General features: G+C 42.3%; 1 long non-coding RNA gene across 1 annotated transcript; it reads left to right on the top strand.

Annotated features, from left to right (window-relative positions):
• Positions 1-3917: 3917 nt before the first annotated feature.
• On the top strand, positions 3918-10809 carry LOC107601634 (uncharacterized). The gene is made up of 3 exons (XR_001610955.1): positions 3918-4096; positions 10517-10562; positions 10646-10809. It is a non-coding gene; the product is annotated as an uncharacterized lncRNA (long non-coding RNA).
• The last annotated feature ends 1422 nt before the right edge of the window (positions 10810-12231 follow it).

The raw sequence follows: 12231 nt of genomic DNA, 5'->3' as shown, positions 1-12231 counted from the left end.
ATTTGATTAATTTTAGTTTATTTATTTATCCATCCATCCATCCATCCTGCATATTTTTATTTGTGTTATGTAGGATTTAATGTATAGCTTACATAACACGAATATTGGCCCCATTTTGGATACATTTTTCCCACTTGTGGAAAATGACCACATTTTGAGTTTGGTTATCAGAAAAATGTCACAGAGAATTCAATATTAATGAAGGATTAGTAATTCCGTTAAATGAAGGAAAACATTATAGGGTTAAGGGTCTGAATACTTTTACAAGCATACAGAAAAAAAACTAAAACTATACGACCTCAGAGTTCAAGTGTGCCTTCTATACCATATACATTTGTCATGGGAATGAGTGGCATCTTTAGCTTTCAGCAAGCTCTGAGCATCACAGACATTAATGGAGCGAGTGTTTTAAAAGGTAGCATATAAGACTGATGATGTAGACTAAGAGCTAGCATACAATATTCTTTGGCAGATCCTTCTTGCGGCCTCCAGGGAGGGCAGTGTCGAGTGCTTGTAGAGCAGATATTTAAGGGGCACTGCCACGGTTGAAGAGTTAAAATTTTTCTCATATTCTATAAAGCCGGAGCCAAGGGAGTTGACTGAGGAAACGTGAAGTGTGTGTATGTGTGTGTGAAAGAGAGAAAGGGGGAAAGGGTGATCTAAAAAAGCAGGGCACACTGCGCCGGGATCAACACGTGTCTGCAAAAGCCTAGAGGTTCTGCAACAATCTGTTCCGCTTGGTTCACTGCAGTGCTGTTACTTCGATTTCTGGACTGCTGTTGAGAGGCTCCTTACACTCAAGCAGAGGACCGCCCTTCTCAATGCCACCCCACCTTAGCAAACATGAGAGTGTGTGTGTGTGTGTTTATGGACAGGGAGCTGCCTGTAAAGCTGTGCAGTTGGTGCTGGAAAGTGCTGCTCTCTCTGCCCCCCTGTCTAGGGTGGGATGAACATTTCTGCAGTTTGGCAGTGCTAAAAAATGACACTTTCAATTGGGGTCAATTGGACCACTGCCTCTGGATCTGAGATGGCAGCCATGACGAAGGGTAATCTCAGGATGAGGAAATAATTGGCTTTCTGGAGGAAGAGTCAGCCCAGGCAGTGGACATAGGAGAGGGCTGTGGAACAGTAGGGGTCAGTGAAAGTCCACAAAACCATTCCAAGTTTGTGTAAACCTGAGTGTAAGCTCCTACATATTTAGGTCTACTGATGCTGTGTGGATCACAGTGGATAGATATGTGGGGAAAAGATGAATTATGTTAAAACAAGCTCCTACTGCCTCACATCCAGCCATAAAACAACATATTTAATATTATTATCATCACAATTTTAGCTGTCATCTTCATCATTTTTACCATAGTCACTATGATGTTTATTAAGGATGCAAGTATCTGTAAACTATTAGTCGATATTGGTTATTTAATTGTCCATACAATTATTTTTTTTTATTTTACAATTTTTTACATATACAGTAGATTACCTTTGATGTCATCTGGCACTCTTTTAAAATCAGTCTTAAAGGGGTCCTATTATGCTCTTTTACAAAGTCTTGATTTTGTTTTGGGGGTGTACTAGAACAGGCTCTCATACTAGGTTGTTCGAAAAACCCATTATTTTTCACATATTTTACATTATTACAACACCTCTCTCCCCAGTCTGGCATGAACAGCTTGAATAGTTCCTGTATCAAATGAAGGCCCGCCTTCTGAAATACGAAATGTGCTGTGATTAGTTAGCTGGACCAGTGTGTGTTGTGATTGGCACCACTCGGCGCCTGGTCGGGAAATGTCATGCCCCTTACCATAGCCGCCCGCGAGCTTCAGTGTAAATATTGCGTCAAAATCAAATCAATTTGAGCGCGATTTAAACCCGGATGATTGTAACCACTATAAGTTCGTCTGCCTTGGGAAAGCTAGCGTGTCTCCAACATAGTGATAACACTCGAGTTGTTGCCTTCTCTAGTGCAGCTCGACCAGGTCCCATTCGTCGATATTTGTGATATCACAAATCCCAGAAAATATGCGTTGTAGTCCAAACGAGTTGTTCATTGTTGTTTTTGAAAAGTGATTTCTGTTAAATAAAATATCTTCTTTTGAAGTGAACTTTGAGCTTTGTAACTTTGCTGATCTTTTTTATGCTCAAACAGCAACATTACAGACTAACTAAAGTTGAAAAAGTGAAAAATCATAATAGGACCCCTTTAAGTTACATTTGCTGATATGAAAATTCAAGTAATTTTTTTTTTACCGGGTAGAATTTGTGGATATATTTTAGAATTAGTGCATCGCTAATGTTTTTCATAATAACTATATACATTACTATCTAAAATGACATTTTGAAGTGTGTATATATATATATATATATAGTCTTCTTGATAATATTACATAAAAATATACAAATTTGATATCAGTCATTAATCATTTGTCATTATTATTAAATGCACCACAATCTACACCAGTGGTTCCCAACCCTGGTCCTGGAGGCACCCCAACACTGCACATTTTGCATGTCTCCTTTCTCTGACACACCAATTTCAGGTCATGGAGTCTCTACTAACGAGCTGATGACCTGAATCAGGTGTGTTTGATTAAGGAGACATGCAAAGCGTGCAGTGTTGCGGTGCCTCCAGGACCAGGGTTGGGAACAACTGATCTATACTACAGTTTATTGTTCTAAATGTCATTCTGAAGCATTAAGCAACATTATTTCAATCATATATCTGGCAAGCTAATATGAATTCCCTCTATTACTCTTGTCTCACCTCCCTTTCTCCTTGCCTCTCTCTCCAATTTGCTCCAGACTAATTATGCTGGGGTTTATGGAGCATTTTTACCGCCCCGCTCCTGTACCTCCAAAGTGGTTTGCTAAAACAGTGGTGACATGGGGCTGTGGTAATTATCTAATTGTTTGAGCCATGTCTGTCTTTGATTTATGGTGTTGCATCAGAGCCTGACCTGATTTATAATGAGGTCCCCTCACTTGTGAAAATCTGAACCTGAATTATGTGGCACAAGCCCAATTATTTCTCTATGAGGTTTTGGTGGCTGTTGACATTGATGGTTTGCATTCTCAAACAGCTGCCTGCCCAGCTTTTGCCTAACCACAAACATATGATCCATCATGTTAGAACAGACCCACCTCTCTTCTCTCGCTTACATCAACGCAGAGCTGCAGACTCTATCGTTGCTCACTGCAAACAGCACCATATTTCTTCATCACCGCTGTGTTAAAGATGCTTGGTGCATTTTGCCATCATCTCTGGCATAGGGGCGCATAGGTTCCCCCTCCTCATCGGTTCCACCTGCCAGACTGAGACCGCCCGTCTTACTAATCTGTCTTTGGGGAGAAAGACAACAGGAGCCGGCAAAGGACGCAGCACCCCCGGGCCCCATAAATCCCGCCGGCTCCCGATTACCCAGTTCAGGCCACAAAGTCGAAGAACTGGGCATTAAGTGGAGCAAGTTGCTTGGCACCAAGGACAAAGCTGACAGGAAACATAAGGCCCCCACATGCGGCCCAGACATGAAGAATAGATCTGCTCGTGAGGACGTACGCTACACGGATGAGACGGACCCTCTCAAATTAGCACTGAGCAGGGTGACTGCCGCAATGCTGGCTGATGAAGAGACACGCAGCTGCCACTATTTTCACCGCTAAGGCATTCATCAAATTAATTACTGCTGCGCCCAACCACCTCTCTGATACCTCTTTATTTTGAGTCCTGTAAATGGGGCCTCAGACGAGTCCTGACAGGGAGCCCTAATACACACACTGCTTCTTCTCCAGCAACATAATTAATTGAAAACTTTGCTGTCTTGACAAATTGGAATGATGAATCTATCTTCTATGAATAGCTTAAGGAGAGAGAGAGAGCGGAGAAGAAAAAATGCATAATAAGTAAAAAATGTAGACGCAACATCTCTCTCGCTGGCTTTGCCATGTATTGAGAGCCATTAGGACCGAGAGGAGCCGTGGCGCTGCGAAAAGACTAACTCTCCTTCCGTCCACATCTCGATTGATAACTTTGGCTCTTCGATTTAATAGAGCGGTCAAGGTGGACCTGTTCTTCTGCATGGTTCAAGAGAAATAAAGAGAGGTAAGATCATTAATCATGCACTTGTACTGTTTTTTTTAAATGGTGGAATGTAGATGGATTCGTTTCTCCAGTGTCTCTCCAATTCTAACCATATTTATGGTTTACTTGATGCTGTTTCTTTGTTAAACATGCCTTTTATTAGACCTTATTATGTTCTGAAATAATTTTAAATGAACAAATAAAGACATCATAGTCAACACATAATACATTTATGTATGCAAATGTACCTTTCACAGGGTAATGAGGATGACATGACACCTTAAAAGCCATTTCAAGAAACACTGTAACACATCTCTTGATTAATTACATTGATATGTTAACTTACAGTATAAAGGCACTGGTGTTCCACAGAGTTGCAGTACATCCCCCAATCACCTTCACTTACTGAAGAGCAATAGAAATTGATAGGTGAGGTAATGACAAAATAAGTGAGCCATTCAAAGAGTCAGAGTCCATCAGTCCATCAAATACCATACTAATCATCATCATCATCATCATCATCATCATCATTCATTTATTTTTATTTGTATTATTATTACTATTACTATTATAATTTTTATTATTATTATTATAATTTGAAATTTGGGATCTCGATTAGGAACGTCTTGGTTACATATGGTAACGTCTCTAGGTTACGTATGTAACCATGGTTCCCCGAGGGAACGAGACGCTGCGTCGAAGTCGCTTTGGGAACGCTCCCTCCTGCGTGACCGCGTTCTGAAGCACGTGTCAAATCAGTCCAGTGGAGTAGCAAGACGTCACGAGCGGGGTGACATAAGCACCAGAAAGTATAAAAGCGCATCCGGCAGAATGCAAACCAGCTTCGATGAAGTAGCGCCTGGAGGGATGCAGGGAGTATGGCAAAGAGACCCAGCATCTCCTTCTCTCAGGGAACCATGGTTATATATTATTATATTATATTATCCAAGGTTTCTAGCTGTTTTTGAAGGAGTTATGGTTGATGAGCTTAACTGTATGGTAAAATTCTGATAAAGTGATGGGTTTGTTGAAACCACAAGCAGTTCTGTCTTAGCCAGGTTGAGTTGAAGGTGATGGTCCGTCATCCAACAAGAAATGTCTGTTAGACATGCTGAAATGCGAGCAGCTATCGTCGGATCATCAGGATGGAATGAGAGGTAGAGTTGAAAAACACCAGTGTGAAGGGATGTGTTAACGATGTGAGTGAGTGCAGGTACAACGGCAGGAGAAATAGCTTGAAGGAGATGAGATGGAATAGGATCATTTCGTCCTATAAATTCAGCGCCAGTTCAAACTATACACATACTACAATGTGCATATCATTCATAGACTCATTCAATAATGCTCTGTGTGTGGTGGTAAAATCCCTTGCTGACTATGCAGACAGATTCTGTGTTCTTTTTTTTGTTGTGTGGTTATGAGCAATGTTTCCACACATGCATATACTTTGTCATGCATTCCACAGGCCAATTCAGTGATGATAAGAGTTTTGTCCTGATACTAGAAGTCTGTGGAGAGTGTTCACTCTTAAACCCCAGACAGAACTGCTAGTCTCCCGGCCGGATGCTTCCACAAAAATGGGAACATAAATGTTACATACGTAACCTAGAGACGTTCCCCTTCAGGAACTCGAGCTGCGTCTAAGTTGCTTTGGGAATGAGAATACCCACTGCGCCATACTACCAAGTCCCTGCCTGTGAGAGTATCTTGCGAGCACATCACGAAGAGAGAACTTGGGAACCTGGGGTACATGCCAGGTCTAGGTTGTAAAAATGGACAAAAGTGTGCGGAGAGGACCAGCCCGCCGCAGCACAAATGTCCTGCAAGGCCACACCCAATTTGAAAGCCTTGGAGGCCGCCATACTCCTGGTCGAGTGTGCCCTGACCCCCATAGGTGACGGGAGGCCAGAGGACTCGTAGGCTAATGAGATGGCCTCGACCACCCACCTACTCATGGTCTGCTTGGTCGCCGGAGATCCTTTCTTTGGCGGACCAAAACAAACAATTAGCTGATCTGTCTTATGTCACGGGGCAGATCTGTGTGCGTAAGCGTCCAGTGTTCGAACTGACACTTGGAAAGAGCAGATTAAGCATTTCTTGGCCTACTTCCTGGAACAGAGGAGGACAGAATGCCTGAAGTACTATGGGCCCTGGTGATGAAGTGGGCACCTTAGGGACATACCCGGCCCTCGGTTAAAGGAATGCCCTAACCATGCCTGGAGCAAATTCCAGGCATGAAACAGAAAGTGCCTGAAGATCCCCGATCCTTTTTAGAGAGGAAAAGGCAAACAGGTCTACCTGAGTGGCTCTGAAACGTCTCCAAACCAGCTGGACCGTCTGGGGATGGAGTCGCCATTCTCCCGGGAGCGCAGCTCGAGATAGTTCGTCGGCTGCCCGGTTGAGCAGCCCAGGAATGTGAACAGCACAAAGCGACCTCAGATGCTTCTGACTCCAGTGGAGGAGGTGGCGGGCGAGTTGCGAAATGCGACGGGAGCGCAGACCACCTTGTCATTTGATGTACGCAGCGGTCGCCGTGTTGTCCCGGACTAGTACATGCTTGCCTCGTAAGCTCCCTTTGAGACGGCTCAAGGCAAGGTGCACTGCCAGCAACTCTGAGGCAGTTGATGTGCCAGTGCAGTTTTGGGCCCCGTCCAAACCCCTGACACTGCAAGCCCGTTGTACGTGGCCCCCCAGGCGGTGGTTGAGGCATCCGCGTAAACCACAGTATTTCTGAAGACCTGTTCTAGGGGCACTCCTGCCCGGAGAACCGCAAAGTCTGACCACAGGGTGAAGGTTTGGTGGCAGGCCGGTGTCACTTGGACCCGGTGAGTGCCGTGTTGCCATGCCCACCTCGGGACTTGGCCATGGAGCCAGTGCCGAAGCGGTCTCACCCTTCCAATGACACCAGCTGCACGCCGGGGCAGGATGTACCTGATGGCCTCAGTCTGCTTTGGTCAGCGGAGAACTGCTGGGCAAGTTCTCCACCGTGTCGCCAAAAAGGCCGGCCTGGGACACGGGGGCATTCAAGAATCATGTCTTGTCCGTCTCGCGCATGTCAGCCAGTCACAGCCAGAAATGGCGCTCCTGGACCACCATAGTGGACATTGCACGACCCAGAGACTGCGCTGTAACCTTCGTCGCTCGTAGCGCGAGGTCCGCCATGGTGCGGAGTTCTCTGCGAATTTCCGGGTCGTGACCACCCTCGTCCAAGTCCCTCAGTGCCTTGGCCTGGTGCACTTGCAATCACGCCGTAGCGTGTAAGGCGGAGGCAGCTTCTCCACAGGTCGTATAAGCATCACTGGCCAGTCGAGTACCTACAGACCCGGGAGGGGAGGCACGGTTCTCCCTGCCGGTTGGAGGCGGTATTAGGACACAAATCATCCTCATGTGAGGAAGGAGGAACCAGCAGATCGGTTTCCGGCAGTAAAAGGTGCCGTCCACGACCTGTTGAGTTCCTCATGCACCTTCGGGAAGAAAGGCCAAAGGCGGGGTGCTGAGAACCAGCGCTGACCACCCCGAGAACCAATCGTACAACCTTGAGGGCTCGGGACACGTTGGGAGTCTCCACTCGAGTCCTACCCCTACGGCGGCCTGGAAAGCATAGCCATTATTTCTGGATCCGATTCAGGCATTGCTACAGTCCCGGAGGAGAGGAGAGCAGCGCAGCCGAATCTTTCGCTCCAGAAAGCTCTGGCTCACCCTCCGATGCAGCAATCGACATCTGGTCGTTGGGAGGAGCGCCAAAGGATACGGCTGGTACTCTCTTGTAGAGGGCCCAGCATGTTCCATTTGCAGCTCAACTGGCTGCGGAGTGCCTCAGACCGCCCGCGCTCCTGCCTGAAGTACCCCCCCCCCCCGGCTGCCGCCATGAGGAGAACTAGATCAAGGCAGCGGCAACGGAACTCTTCCCCTTGAGGAAACGGAGCTTGGCCCACGACTCTGAGATGATCATCTTCCCGCAATGAGAAGATGACTCATCCACAAACGCCACCTCAGCGTGCTACATGCCCAGGCACGTGAGGCAGCGATCGTGACCATCACCCAGCGCCAGGTAATGACCACATCCAGAAACACCCGGGTGATACGTTGTCTATAACAAAACCCACATCATCTTTACAAAGACGTAACGTCAAGTTTGCCACACAACGTCGTCTTTAAAAAGACGCACCCGAAATTGCTCTTTTAGGGAAAAAGCTCTTTTAGCGTGCTGAGGCGTACAGGGGAGATGATCATCTGCAACACAAACAGGGGGTAGTGCACGGGAAACCACGGGAAACCACCACCACTGAAGCGCCGTACCACCAACACGAAGAGCTCTCCAAGAGCGCGCTGAACTCATTCAGTCTTCTTCTCTCAGTAGAGTAATCAGGAGCAGAACAATGTGATCACTCGGCTACAAAGCAAAAAGCTGAATATGCGCTGCATCTGCTGCCTACTTATACTCACGCTGTGATCAGCGGCAGCTGGATGCAATAATCGCATTTAGTTTACACTCAAAGTAGATTGGTCTCTCTAAGCGAGATCCCAATTCGTCGGTCATCCGACGTGACATCGAGAGTGACCGACTGAAAGGGAACTTATGATCCCATTGGCTTAAATAACTTTTAATGGGTACTCTCTGTAGGCTTAATCACAATTCCTACAAAATCACATTTATTAAATTTAATATTTAAATGTAATTAAAAGTGTAAAATGTCCACATATTTCAGTTACTAAAAAAACTAAGTTTTGATATTCAATGAATTATTTATTATTATAATTTATTAACTGTTTATCAAGTGGAAAAATGATATTGTCTGATTTGTTTTATTTACTATATGTGAGCCTGGCCCACAAAACCAGTCTTAAGTCGCTGGGGTATATTTGTAGCAATAGCCAAAAATACATTGTATGGGTCAAAATTATTGATTTTTCTTTTATGCCAAAAGTCATTAGGATATTAAGTAAAGATCATGTTCCATGAAGATATTTTGTAAATTTCCTACTGTAAATACATTAAAACTTATAATATGTGCTGCTGAGAACTTCATTTGGGCAACTTTAAAGGCGATTTTCTCAATATTTAGATTTTTTTTGCACCCTCAGGTTCCAGATTTTCAAATAGTTGTATCTCGACCAAATATTGTCCTTTCATAACATCAATGAAAATCTTATTTATTCAGCTTTCAGATGATGTATAAATCTCAATTTCTGAAAATTGACCCTTATGACTGGTTTTGTGGTCCAGGGTCACATATAGTAAGCGATTATATACATATTTTATATTAATGTTGTTACCCAATTTCTTACAAAACCGGACCTTCGTTTACATGGTGTAAACATGCAAAGACAATTCACAGAAGCTTATAAACCTAACTCGTAAACCTAAAAAATAATTTAGATTTTCAGCAGAGTGAATCTGGGTGAAGCAAGACTTTTTTAATACTAGTTTTCGATGTACTTGCTCAATAATGGAATTTTGTTAATTTATACAGCACTTAAAAAAAAAAGTATAAATACCTCATTAATGCCTTAATATTAGCTACATGTTAGTTTTGTAACATACTGTAACACATTTAATGACTGGACTGTCACAGAGAGTCTTGTGAGAATATTCAGATGGATTTAGAGGACGTGTGACCAAAGTGGACAGCAGCCTACATTGCAGTATAAAGGATGAGCAGGAGGATGGAGGTGAATTATTAAAGCAAAGAGGCACTTAAACTGCTGTGTGTAGGAAAGTCACAATCCCCAAACAACTCCATGGCGCTGGGTTTATACGAAAGGGATGTAGAGCCCCTTACATGCTTGTTTAGTAAAATATCTTTTCTAATCTGATCATTTTTAACCAGAAATAATGTACTGTATTTTTTTTTATCCCAAGATCATGTAATTTTATCCCAAAGTCATAGAGTTAGTTTTGTAACATACTGTAACACATTTAATGACTGGACTGTCACAGAGAGTCTTGTGAGAATATTCAGATGGATTTAGAGGACGTGTGACCAAAGTGGACAGCAGCCTACATTGCAGTATAAAGGATGAGCAGGAGGATGGAGGTGAATTATTAAAGCAAAGAGGCACTTAAACTGCTGTGTGTAGGAAAGTCACAATCCCCAAACAACTCCATGGCGCTGGGTTTATACGAAAGGGATGTAGAGCCCCTTACATGCTTGTTTAGTAAAATATCTTTTCTAATCTGATAATTTTTAACCAGAAATAATGTACTGTATTTTTTTTTATCCCAAGATCATGTAATTTTATCCCAAAGTCATAGAAAAAAGCTTAATTCTAAACTATATGAAAATTAAAGCAACAAAAGTTCAGCCGAAGTGACATTAGATCTATCTTGTGTAAGCTATGCATTTATATACATGTGCACTATGTCTTTGGTATTTGCTTTTGTGGTATTCCTCACAGGCATATGCATGTGTTTGTGACCAATCATATATGTCTATGCAGGAAAATATGAGAAGGTTGCAGATGTGAAGGACACACCTTTTCCATGGTAAGTAGTCATCCTTAATAGGTAGAAGCCTGTTTGTGAAATATGAGAGGCAAACTGGTATGTGACATTACTGTCATCCCCAGGGAGGCCGGCAGACTGATTTCAGTTCAGAGAGAACCTAGACAGGACTACAGAACTAAATAAAGTCTCAGATGGATGGAACTGGACTCCCACTAGAAAACCTGCAAGACAATGAGATTCCCTGTGCCCTCTGAGAAATGTTTACACGCTCTTCCAACATGTACTGTATGCATACACACTTATGAAATATATACAGCACTACCCTTTTGTGACTGTGTAGTATTAGGGATATAAATAAAGTGATTGAAATGATTATGTTCTGAAGACTTATTAATTTGCTATATTGTTTGAAGGTGCTTTATTGTATTAAATCTAATGTAATTATCATCTATAATCACATATTTTAATGTAAAATGCAAAAAAAAAATTCCTAAAAAGTTGTTTAGAGTATGACTATCTTTATTCTCTTAGCATTTTATAGCAATATACAATTGCATTACATGTAATGTATTGTATATTTCATTCTAATATAATTAGAATCGATTTTAATATGAGGATGATTGGAGAAGATTTTTAATGTGGCACTGTATCGTTGAGTTCTTTCCAGGCAGGCCTCATTTTCATGGGCTAAATCTCCTGGTTATTTGTGTGTCATATTACTAGCTCTGGGACCAAGTGAAATCCTTTTTATTCCTTTTTTTTGCCCAAAGCAATCATTGCATTGCTTTTGCATTAACTGGAAAATATTTATTCCTCATAATATCAATGCTAAAATACTCCAGGAGATAGGAAAAATAATAAATTGGAGGAAAATCTTGTTAACAGGGATGAGTTGGGTTTTACATGAACACAAATGGATATTTTCTGAGACTATGTTTGATGAGTCTTGAACACGTTATGTTATTTTATATTTTAATTTATTTTTTCTTATATTTTTTATTTTATTTTATAGATGTTTTTGATGGTATAATGCAGTGTCAATTTTCAAAAATAGTGCTTTGTTTTTTATCCTTACCATCATACATTTATATAAAAAGACTGATATACAAAAAGTGAAAAATGGCAATAAAAATGGCAAAAAAGATAATATCAAATAATACATTATAATTATTATTATTATTATTATTATTATTGGAGATTAAGAATTAAAACAGAAAACTAAATTAATTATTCATTTTCACTCTCCTGAGCTCATTTACTGTGTTTCACTGGCAGTTCCCCTCAGGTCTCTTGTTAAGCTGCTTTCAGTCTCATTAGAAATCTTCTGAATTTCAGATGAAGCAATGATCCAAAAGCTCTGGAAAACAGACCAGATGAAACATAGGTTCACCCACCTGCCTTTTCATTAAAATGTGGGTGACTGTCATCTCAAAGTGCATTGCTTAGCCTTAATCTGCCTGCTTGAGCAAGAGCACTATACTTTTTCACACACCAAATTATATACTATTCCATGTAAATTTAAGCATCTGAGGCCCTGTAGCTTAGAGCGCTGCAGAACAGGGGGGTGCTGGGTTCATAAATGAATAAGAATCTCCAAATGAGTTTGCTGACCTCTTAAACTCCATGAAATTAATATAAGCAGACATCCTGGATGCTGCAGGGCTGCTGCTGAGCCGGGGGAAGATCACTTAAGCTCTCAGAGTTTCCT

Source organism: Sinocyclocheilus grahami, unplaced genomic scaffold (genome assembly GCF_001515645.1).
Source record: "Sinocyclocheilus grahami isolate Dianchi unplaced genomic scaffold, SAMN03320097.WGS_v1.1 scaffold309.1, whole genome shotgun sequence".
NCBI classification, from domain to species: domain Eukaryota; kingdom Metazoa; phylum Chordata; class Actinopteri; order Cypriniformes; family Cyprinidae; genus Sinocyclocheilus; species Sinocyclocheilus grahami.
The sequence above is the reverse complement of the archived record's forward strand: the minus strand, read 5'-3'. Positions and strand labels throughout refer to the sequence as shown.